This window comes from Dermacentor albipictus, chromosome 5 (genome assembly GCF_038994185.2).
Source record: "Dermacentor albipictus isolate Rhodes 1998 colony chromosome 5, USDA_Dalb.pri_finalv2, whole genome shotgun sequence".
NCBI lineage: Eukaryota > Metazoa > Arthropoda > Arachnida > Ixodida > Ixodidae > Dermacentor > Dermacentor albipictus.
Window position 1 is genome coordinate 164,074,502 of NC_091825.1, and position 11,836 is coordinate 164,086,337.

Here is an 11,836-nt window from a genome sequence, read left to right on the forward strand (position 1 = left end):
AATTCTCGCTGTTCACACCAATGTCCCCATGATAAAAAGTAAGGCTGCCCTAAATTTTCATTCATGACATATTAGTGCTGTCAGGCGTGTGCACACTTCAGGACAAGGCTGTATCTCTTGACGCACGTAACTATTACGATGTTCCTAACCTCCCCCACAATAGAACTACCTTCAAAAGTGCAGTAACAACTTCTGAAACAATTCATACGTGCACGAAGCAGAAAAGGTCGGTGTGATAGGGCTTACATGTAAGGGTACTAAGTACACGCACATCGCGTAGAACGAGCGCTTCTACACCCAGCAATGCTGCGACACATCGCACATATATATCACAGTTTGTATGTGCATACATACCATTTCGTAACAGCAAGAACACAGCTCGAACGTCGCGGTCACCTCGACGCATCGCAGCCGGCAAAGCGGCTCACACGCTGAATGGCAGCGATAACGAAGCAATATAATAAACGACTTATCGCTACTGATCGCATCATTACTTCGGAAAGCTGCGAAGGGCTGCCGTTCACCACTTCGCGGCAACGAGCCGCATACACAGAACAGATACCAATCGTACGTGTTCGCTGGGTGCGGCCCTATCGGACACCATTTATTTCGCCATGCACTGAACATGTGTCTGCTCAGAATGCACGCGTATGTGATGGACTTCTGGTTTGCGACGCGCACGCGTAGCGTGGAACAAAAAATCACGAAGCCGACGGTTTCAAATATTCCTTCCGACGCTCTCGTAAACACAACACACACTTCCTGCGCTCCGTCTGTTTCTGTCGGCGATCGCACTCACTGACGAGGCCTGGAAGGGTGCACCGGCTTGCTGCCTTCGGTGACTATTTCCGTGGGTGCCAGAAAACTCTAGCAAAAATCATAAGGAGAAGAAAGATTGTTTCCTACGCGGCTGTACCTTCGGCCTCGCGTGTCCGCTTCGCTTCCTGTTCGACCGACGATACATACGTCGGCCGTGTCAGTCAGCGGCTCCGGCCCGCCGAAGTTCAGCTAACACTAACAGGATAATAAGATGCTAAATAACCTTGGAAGAGGGGGCAGCTCAATAAGTGCTGTCCCTTAGCGAAAGTTCAGATCTCCGCCGCCCATCATCATCCGTACAACAGCCTCAAGCAAGGTCTCCAACACCGCAGCGGTGAAGTTGATATGGGGTTCGAGGGGGAGGTCATGTTCGGTGCGGGATCAAGCCACCATACCATTGTCAGGGGGGCGCAGCTCCCATCACATACATTGCGTTTAGAAAAAGTTTATTTCGACAAGAGACGATACGAACACTGAGTCATTGACTACATTCCTTCTTCTTCGTTCCTTTTCTACATTTCATCTTCTAGACAATTGCGTTAGCGTTCTGCGCTGCTATCCTATCCCGTGTGACTCGCACAGGAGCACAAGTGACACGATAGGATTGCTTAAAATTGGTGTTTTCAGTTCCTTAGATAAAAATAATGTCTTGCGTGCGTAGGAACAGAAAGTCATATCGCACAAAGTATTTAATTTACCGTTTCATTTCTACATTTATTGCAAAGATTACGTTTTGATTTAACTATTGTCAATACAACTGCACAAGTTGAGATTAATGGTGATGTCGTTGTTCCTGTTCCCTTGTGTGCTGCACGCAGAGAACTCGTTCGGCGATTATTTTTGAAGTAATATGGCGGGATACCGTGCAATCCCGAAAAAAAGATGCTAAGTTAGTATTTTTTTTATTTGAAGAAGCAGATGTGTAGACCATTTTTCCCATAGAATTTCTCACATTACCTAGAGGGAAATCTGGCGCTGCTGCTCTGTGGTATGCTTGGGAACGCCGGTATATTGTCACTTCGGATTGGCATCGTTTTCGGAGCGCCAGGCAAGCACCATATTCCGTCTGGCACAATGATTCATTTTCTAATGAAAGAGCACGCAAAAAGCTCTTTTAGCTTAAATATTACACAAAAGCATTTTTTCGCTAACTATGAGAACTTGTTATTGCACGTACAATTATATAATACGTAGAAAGTATCAGCGGACCGCTAAAGTTGGAAGACCGACGACGAGATTCACGCTCGCTTTGAAACAGTTTGTCGTCTGTTTGTTTTTTCTCCCACTCGTCATGTGAGGGAGCTCGCCTAAAGAGTTCTCTCGGGGGAGGGTTCTTTTGGCATCCCCACAAGATGTGATCTTGGTCCGCAAGGGGACAGCTACAATGTTTGCAGTTTGGTGGATATTCACCACCAGTCATTGCAGCTAGCCTTTTTGGACTAAGTACAGATCTCGTCTGTACTCTCCTGAGGTTAGTGGCCTGTATTCTTGTCAGTGTCTCGTGCGGGGATGGATATATTCGCCTGGATTCGCGGTAATAAACGGTCATTAAACGTCCAATAAACGTCCAACCCGCAAGACCACATACGGTTGGCGGAATGGGCTGATAGCGTCGCGGCTAAGCAGACGCCACGCTAGCCCACACCGCTGGGAAAGAAAGCTCCACTAAAACTTTACAATAAAAGTTTTCTCTCTCTCTCTCTCTCTGTCGTCTGTTCTTGCTTTTCTTCGCTTGGTCATGCATTGCAGGCGAGTAAAGATGTAATATTCGTGAATCAAGTCGAAGAAGCCGTGTCCAAGGTGAGTTTGTTGTAATTTTGTTGCGACGGTAGCATATTAAATTTTTATAGTCGCAGGGATACTTTTGGAAGTGAGGTGTCTTCTCGGATGACTTTAGTGGCAAATCATTACATCGTGCCTATATGCATTGTTCATTAGTGTCGTTGAGCAAGGTCAGCATACCGCACACTTCAGGAGATTCGCGGGAATGGAAACAGCTTATAAATTCGACTGCCACGTGCCGATGCGAGGTAGTTGCATTATTATTATTATTATTATTACTTTATTTATTTATTTATTTATTGCGGCGGTAGCATATTAAATTCTGATAGTCGCAGGGGGATACGTTTGAACGTGAGGCGTTTTCTTGGATGACTTTTATGGCAAAGCATTATGTCGTGCCGATACAGTGTTCATTAGTGCCGTTGAGCATTCCAAACACTTCGGGGAATCGCGGTAACGGAAACAGTTTATGAATTCAATTGCCGTGCCGATATGTAACTGAGCATACAACACATTTGGAGATTCGTGGGAATGGAACATCTTGTACTCTGTACGTGAAAGTACTAAAACTTGCGTCGCCGCGTGCAATCTGAGCCGTAGATCGTTGTGCGAGCTGTACAGCCACACTGGCAAAACACTACGCTCTGCTGATGAATACGAAACAAATGTATGCCGAGGAAAAATGGTCGTCATGCAATTTCGTAGACCGTTGTGAAAGCTGTACAGTAACACTGATATTGGCTACGTGGTGCAGATTCGTAACGATTCTGAAGTGCTTGTGCGCAAAGGTAATTAATGAAGGAGCGCGTATTACTAATCCCGGCTGTTACGATGTCTAGCTCATATACGGGGCGCTCTATGTGGGCGAAACAAGAGCTCAGAACGCTGCAATCGCGTGGGAAATAGCTCTGAAGGGCTGCCAGTACACTTGTTCGGCGCCTCCGTGCTTGTACTGCCACAGGAGACGTGACGGCAGGTGCGCACGTATATCACACCATATCCTTTGACAGTGGCCGCTTTCCACTCTTGGTATACTTCGCCGCAATACACTGCGCATGCTTGATTGCGCGACACTGTCGCCGTGCGGCGAAGCCGACTTAAAGCAAACGGAATTTTGCAACGCTCGAGCCATCTTGTCCGTCACTGCGGATAGAAAGCGCATACACGATCAAGCTATTTGAGCTGCATCATTTTGTCGATGTTTACCCCTCTTTACTAAATGAAGAGGATAACGTACGCCTGTGTGTGTGATTTAAAAGACTGATAAAAAGCCTGGTAACCTATGTGTAGTCAGTCAAAAAACACTATGTATGCAGGTGTCCACGCTTCTGTTAAAAAAAAAAATGCAATTCGGTGATGACCCTTGGGAGGTGGATCTGCACCTTTGTTAAACACAGCCGGCTCAGCTGTCACAAAGTAGGAGTTGAAGAGAACTTTTTAAATGCTCATTATACGACATTGATAGCGATTAATTTGTGGTCAGCCAGTGACACGCATTGCGCCAGACAGTGAGACTTCGTCTTAATCCGCAATGTTTATGTGGCGAACAGGAGAGCAAAAGGTGAAAACAATGTTTTCATACAAGGCAAGTCATCCATGTCGTGGAATTGCATTTATCGTGGGTGTAATGTCGACGTACTTACTTTCTGAAGTCCAACTTTTACTGCAACTTAGTTTCCGTTGGTGCAGGTGCTTCTACTGGAAACATGCAAACGATGATTCATCAACTCAGTTTGCCGTCTTGTAGTTTGAGAAATTTTCCTCTGGTCCTAAGTATTTTCTGAATCTGGAAGAGCTGGCTGACTGCGCATTTCATCTCGAGATAGCTCACACACTTCCAGCAGCACAGGTTAGCACACTTTGTTGAGTGCAGAGGAGCACTGCAAATTCAATCATTTTGATGAGGCACCGATCTAATGCCGCTCACTCGTGCCACAACACTTTTTCAACTTGTACTGCACTTGTTTCTTCCACCTTCCATTTGCAGCACCAGGGCTGAGGCACTACAGCAATAACATTTCTAGTAGAAAATGCTTGCTCCTTGGCATCTGATCCCTCCGTTCATTTGCTACAGCCCTGTGCACCGTAACGCGATGGTTCCAAATTGCTGGTTTTAGGCCCTTGCCCAACTGGTTTGTTCAACTACATGTTAAAATGAATGACAGCTACAATTGCCTGAACACTTATCAATGAGATTGCACTGTAATTTCAGTGGTGTTCACAGCAATAACAGATTTGGTGAAAGGACAGGCAGAGAGTTAAAGCGGACTGTGAAATCCATCAAGCGGATATGTTGAGCTAACAATGTGAACCGATTGTACGAGGCGAGCAAGCTGCCGGGAATTGCTAAGCTTGATGTGCAGACCTCACATTTCTTAGGCAAATAAACTGTGCAATGTCTTGTTTTATTATTGATGACTGCTCTGCCAGTCTGCCCGAGTTGTCATTTTTTGTATTTATCAAAGCAGGCACTTTCATGCTTTTGTGCGACACAGAATCATGTTTCTTACAGCTGTCATCTTCTCGGAAGCAGGCGCTCATGCTTGGAGACCTGCAGAGCACGAACTGCAGCATGTATGCCGAAATAAACAGCTATTGCCTATTTCAAATAGAACCACTGTAAGGCAAGGCCCCTTCTTGCTGCACTGTACTTGCTAATTGCAAAGCAATGATAAGACACAATGTAGAAGGATACATTTTCTTTTATTTGGCGGACATTAGAGTGGCATCACAAAAAAAGAAAAAAAAAATGGAGCAGCCCCAAGTCAGTCACTACACTAAGCAGCTCCACTGCAATTCACACGTCCTAGGAACCCCAGCCATACAACCGAATGATTATTCGTATAAGTTACGCTCAAAATCATTCTTCACTTGAATGCCACGAAGCGCTGTTCAGTAACAACAGTCAGTTTGTGTCCCTGCAAGCAGGAATATTAATTCGTGTTTTGGTTATTGGTGACATAATGAAATTTAGTTTTTATGCGAAGCATATTACCATAGAATAAAGAACAACTTTAGAGAAGGGAAACTGTACCTTTGGCAGTGGTTCGAAAATAAGCAGCGGCAGCGCATGGAACTAACTTTCGGGGACGCCAGATGACGTTGCTCAATCCGGAAGCGGAAGTGCAAACTTTTTTTTTTAGCGCAAAATTCAATATGGCCGTTTTTTGCCGGTCGCGTACGCTGGTACGTGCCGTGCTTGCCCTGCAGGCTATGCGGCATGCCTCAATGCCTTCGCTGCCGCTCAGCTGGTGCGTTCTAATTGCCAAGAGCCTCTACTGACGCCCATACAAACAAGCCACAAGTGAGTGAACAGAACGCGCGACTTTATTGGCAGAAGACAAGCAGTGTACATTCTCGTGCAATAGCAGAAATAAAATTTGCATGTCGAGATACGCTGGAATCATTGACGCGAGCTCGTAAACGGCTCACCGTCGTCGTCGCACGTGGTGGTCAGGTTAACGAGCAAGAACCAGCAGCGGAAAAATATTGGACAGAGTGTGCCACTTATTTGCAGCGACAGTCGCCGTTAAAAATGCCCAAATTGCATTGCGAAGCAATCGGGAGACGCAGGCATCTGCTGCCGGAGCCTACACAGCGACATGGGCTACCCCAGATTTTAGCCGTTCACTCCTTTCCAACCTGCACGTTTCTTTTCTTTCGGGGGCCGCTAATGTGTGGCTCACACTTGGTGTCTCACATTGTCTCGCTATGGACAAGTCGCTTTCGTGGGCATCGCCTCCATCAGCTACTTTTGCGGGCCTTTCCACCCATGTAGCTATCAACTTCATACGCATCGGACTATGTAAGCACGTATGCTGGTCTCCGTTCATGCCTAATCGCGGCCGAGAAAGGCCAGAGGCACAATATGCCCATTGCTGCAGCAGGAAAGCGCGAACGGGGAGCACGAATCACGGTGCATGAAAATTGGGAGTCTATGTCGCTGTGCAGGCTGCAGGAGCGAATGCTTACTTCGAGAGACTGCTTCCCAGTGCAACCTACCAGGCCGCAATATTCTAAAAACATAACACTGCGACCATAACCAAGTGACATAACAGCAAAATTAAACAGCAATCAGTCACCGCATGAGGTTCAGACAATACGTTATACATTGGCGACGAACTATATGGCAACAGTGAGCATTCACATACACGGGTCTCTTAGGGTACATTGAGCTGCCTACCTACAGGCGTAGTGCCCGACTTCGTCGCACGTGGTGGTCTACTAACGAGCAACAACCAGCAGCAGAAACAGATTGGACAGAGTGTCCCACCTGTTTGCGGCGACAGTCGCTGTTAAAGATGAGCAATTTGCAGTGCAAAGCAGTCGGGTGACGCAGGCATCTGCTGCCGCAGCCTACACAGTGACATGGATTACCCATCATTTTAGCATTGACACCTTTCCAGCCTGCATGTTTCTTTCTTTTGGAGGCCGCTAATGTGTGGCTCACACTTGGTGTCCCACATTGTCTCAATATGGACAAGTCGCTTTCGTGGGCATCACCTTCATCAGCCACTTTTGCGGGCCTTTCCACCCAACTTCATACAGGTCCGACCATGTAAGCACTTATGCTGGTCTCCGTTCATGCCTAATCGCGGCCGAGAAAGCCCAGAGGCACAATTTGCCCATGGCTGCAGCAGGAAAGGGTGAATGGGGAGCACGAATCACGGTGTGCGTAAATTGGGAGTCTATGTCGCTGTGCAGACTGCAGGATCAAATTCTTACTTCGAGAGGCTGCTTCCCAGTTCAACCGACCAGGCCGCAATATTCGAAAAACATAACACTGTGACCATAATCAAGTGACATAACAGCAAAATTAAACAGCAATCAGTCACCGCATGAGGTTCAGACAATACATCATACATTGGCGACGAACCATATGGCAACAGTGAGCATTCACATACACGGGTCTCTTAGGGTACATTGAGCTGCCTACCTACAGGCGTAGTGCCCGACTTCGTCGCACGTGGTGGTCTACTAACGAGCAACAACCAGCAGCAGAAACAGATTGGACAGAGTGTCCCACCTGTTTGCGGCGACAGTCGCTGTTAAAGATGAGCAACTTGCAGTGCAAAGCAGTCGGGTGACGCAGGCATCTGCTGCCGCAGCCTACACAGCGACATGGACTACCCATCATTTTAGCATTGACTCCTTTCCAGCCTGCATGTTTCTTTTCTTTTGGAGGCCGCTAATGTGTGGCTCACACTTGGTGTCCCACATTGTCTCAATATGGACAAGTCGCTTTCGTGGGCATCACCTTCATCGGCCACTTTTGCGGGCCTTTCCACCCAACTTCATACACGTCCGACCATGTAAGCACTTATGCTGGTCTCCGTTCATGCCTAATCGCGGCCGAGAAAGGCCAGAGGCACAATTTGCCCATGGCTGCAGCAGGAAAGGGTGAACGGGGAGCACGAATCACGGTGTACGTAAATTGGGAGTCTATGTCGCTGTGCAGACTGCAGGATCAAATTCTTACTTCGAGAGGCTGCTTCCCAGTGCAACCGACCAGGCAGCAATATTCGAAAAACATAAAACTGCGACCGTAACCAAGTGACATAACAGCAAAATTAAACGGCAATCAGTCACCGCTTGAGGTTCAGACAATACATTATACATTGGCTACGAACCATCTTACAGGCATAATGCTTGCCTTTGTCACATGTGGTGGTCTGGCAACGAGCGACAACCTGCCGTACAAACAGATTGGACAGAGCCTTGCACCTGTTTGAACCAACAGTTGCCGTTGAAGATGAGCAACTTCCATTGCGAAGCAATCAGGTGACGCAGGCATCTGCTGCCGCAACCAACACAGCGACATGGACTACCCGGCATTTTAGCGTTAACTCCTTTCCAACCTGCACATTTATTTTCTTTCGGGGGCCGCTATGTGTGGCTCACACTTTGTGTCCCACTTTGTCGCAATGTGGACAAGTCGCTTTTGTGGGCATCACCTTCGGCAGCCATTCTTGCAGGCCTTTCCACCCATATGGCTATCAACTTCATACACTTCGAACCATGTAAGCACATATGCTGGTCTCCGTTTTGAGCAAATCATGGCCGAGGTAGGCCACAAGCACAATTTGCCCATGGCTGCAGCAGGCCAGAACGAACGGGGCGCACCAGTTACGGTGTGTGTATACTGGGAGTCTATGTCGCTTTGCGGACTGCAGGAGCAAATGCTTACCTCGAGGGACTGCTTACCAATGCAACTGACCAGGCCCCCACATCTGTAACACAGTTACCACAACCAAGTGTGGCAGCAAAACCAGATTCTGCAATCAATCACTTCACTGTAGCTTGCACAAAGACACAGGCTATCAAGGAAGAGGAGCAATCATCAACGAGACTAGGAATATGGAAAATGAGAAAGCTTGCATTCAAGAGAGAAGCCACTCTGCTCTGCAAGCATTGAAGGCTAAAAACACCAAGAAAAGTAAAATGGTGCATAGCACATGTGCATAGGTTAATGCAAGACGCATGCCGATGCTGCATCAGCTATTTCAGGAGAGTAATTGCGCATGACAACATACACTAGAAGATACTGCTACAGATATGTTAGGCTGCTAGACAGTGACTGGTATTAAGTATCAGCGAAATATCCAAATATAAAGGTTGACCTTTATATTTGGATGAGGATGAATAACCTCTAACAAAAATGGGCAATGAGAAAGCTTGCATTTATAGAAGAAAAATTACACTTCGCACAAACGGAATTAACATGGCTTGGAAGCTGATTAAGGACGAACTGATGAAACTCAATCTTTTGGCCAGCGTCGTCCGTGCTTGGTCAGATGTTGCAGGTGCATCTGAAGACGAAGAATTTCTAGAAAGTCCTTTTTGAGTTACTTGGATGACTCAGCCAAATGTCCGTGCTGGTGGAATGGTGGCTGAAGCTCTTTGCAGTCTTAACACAGTCCTTTGCAGACTTGATATCTCATCCATATTCTTGTGCATGTGCTTCTTTGATCTTGGTGTAAAAGCCTTGCAAATTCGGCTCCAGCCCCTTCCTGTTGGTGCAGATAGGAGCTCCTGTGATGACCAAGATGTGTTTGGCATAGACTCTGTTGGGGCAAAACGGTGACATGTGAGATACAGCACAGATTAGCCAAATTTATGTGGGTTTTATATGTTCGAACCAATTATACTGAACCATATATATGAACAAACATTCATATCTGCTGCAAACAGCAAGCCAATACAGCATAGATCAAACATATTTATTTCTGAACCATATGTTGTTTACCTTGTAGTAGTAGCCAATGTCCACACAATGACCTTGTCGTAGCAGGCAGCAGCTTCTGTTTAGTGCGTGGAGTGTGTTGCCTTATACTGGTGCCGTCCTCATTACTGCATGTCTGGAACAGAAATTTTGACTGAATCAGAAATTGAAAAAGCAAAGTTTTGCAATATGAAATGCAAAAAGGTGTGACATATATGTTGTAATGATTTGCGACTACAGAACACATGCAAATGTACACTGTCTATTCTAGGGTGCTTAAGCAGCATGTTAAATAAATATTGCTATTGCCCATAAAATTGATGTCTGCCTAACTACAATGCATGTCAACAGCGCAAGTACTATTAAGATCACAAATGAGAACATTTGTGGGTTCATTTATGCTCTAGAAGTTATCACACTGCTAGTTACTCAAGCAAATGCATGAAAGTCATGAAGCTTTTAGAACTGATGCATTATTTTTCTCCACGAACGTGATGCACCGCTTCACTACTGCAAAAATAAATGCCCTACGGTAAACCAATCTGAGCAGCAAGAACATTTGGAACCAACAAGTACGAAATATGGGTGAATTATCATGCTTGCAACTGTTTAATACATTAAATTCTGTACTTTCACTTCATTTTACCAAAGGATTATTCGGTTTTGTGGACGAAAGACGTTGCCGGCCGACTCGAAAAAAAAGTTTAATATGTATATTGATAAAGCTACTCAGTCACCTACAACCACGGCTACAATAACATGAAAAATGAGACGCGCGTTCCGATATCGCTCTTTCTTTCCTGGTTGTGTGTGTAAACCAAACGACAGCCTCGCAAGTAAAGGTTTATTTAGGAAACAGCAACTGAGATCCTCACTGCCCATATGTAATGCAGGATCTAGTTCGTTAACTTGTGCCCGCCTGGAAGATAATGAGACGGATATTATATAACGATTGAAGCAGCGGTGTTGAACGACTCACCGTTATTGCCGTTGTCAGCCGCAGCAAAATCCAGCTCCCGTTTCGATGCAGACCTGTTCCGAATGGCTCACGACCGAAACCCAACTGCCGGGCTTACATGTCCGCTTGCAAACACGTAACTTCACCCCAAGTTACATAGAAGCGCAAGAAACTAGTTTTAGAAACAAAGAAGCAACCAGTCTTGAGTGTACGAACGAATGAATCCGTGCCGCCGTGCACTCGGAAATACCGGTAAAAATTTTAAATCCAGGCCAGAGGTCACGTGAAAGATCGATGATGCTGAACGCTATTTGCGTTCATAATGGCGAAGAAACAATAAACTTACTAACAAAGAGTACAATATCTAATTAGCAATGATAATTTTGCCCTGTTTTTATGTAAAAGAAAATGCTTCGGTAATTGTAAGAGAAAGTTTGTAAGATAAAATTGCGCTTATTACGACGCCTCTACCGGGAAATGTTGGAACTAACGAACGCATCCCGAGGTGATGCTACTAGGTCGGCTTTGTTATCAGCGGCGCGCGGTCGATTTTTTCGCCCTCTGTGGCCATTAGTTGAACTTGAGAGTGTACGGGGCCTGATATTACGAGGGCTCAACCCAGCTCCTCAGGCGCGGCGGTGACCATGAAATCACGTGACACCGTGACGTCACGACAGAGGAGAAGTGGCTTTGGCTCAACTCTTGCAAGACGGGCTGGGTGGGAATCGAACCAGGGTCTCCGGAGTGTGGGACGGAGACGCTACCACTGAGCCACGAGTACAACGCTTTAAAGCGGTACAAAAGCGCCTCTAGTGAATGCGGTGTTGCCTTAGAAACGCGCTGTTTCTAAGGCGTGCGTCTCTTGCTCAGGCGCACATTTCGTTGCCGCGCCGAACGCTGCTTTGCTCGACGCTCACCGCGTCCAATGCGGGGCGCGTAGTCGCTGCCCTGTAGCCCATTGTCTTACACCCCTTGGCGGGTCGACGGGAACGCTGTCGCGTTCCACTCTTGAAGGCGAAGAAGTAATGCATGAGTTGTTTCTTCGTCTAGCCGAA

General features: G+C 46.5%; 1 long non-coding RNA gene across 1 annotated transcript; it reads right to left on the reverse strand.

The window, feature by feature from the left end:
- Positions 1–9,239: 9,239 nt before the first annotated feature.
- LOC139060221 (uncharacterized) lies at positions 9,240–10,988 on the reverse strand. Its single transcript, XR_011514709.1, has 3 exons — positions 10,803–10,988; positions 9,848–9,959; positions 9,240–9,665 (listed from the first exon to the last, which is right to left on the reverse strand). It is a non-coding gene; the product is annotated as an uncharacterized lncRNA (long non-coding RNA).
- Positions 10,989–11,836: the final 848 nt, after the last annotated feature.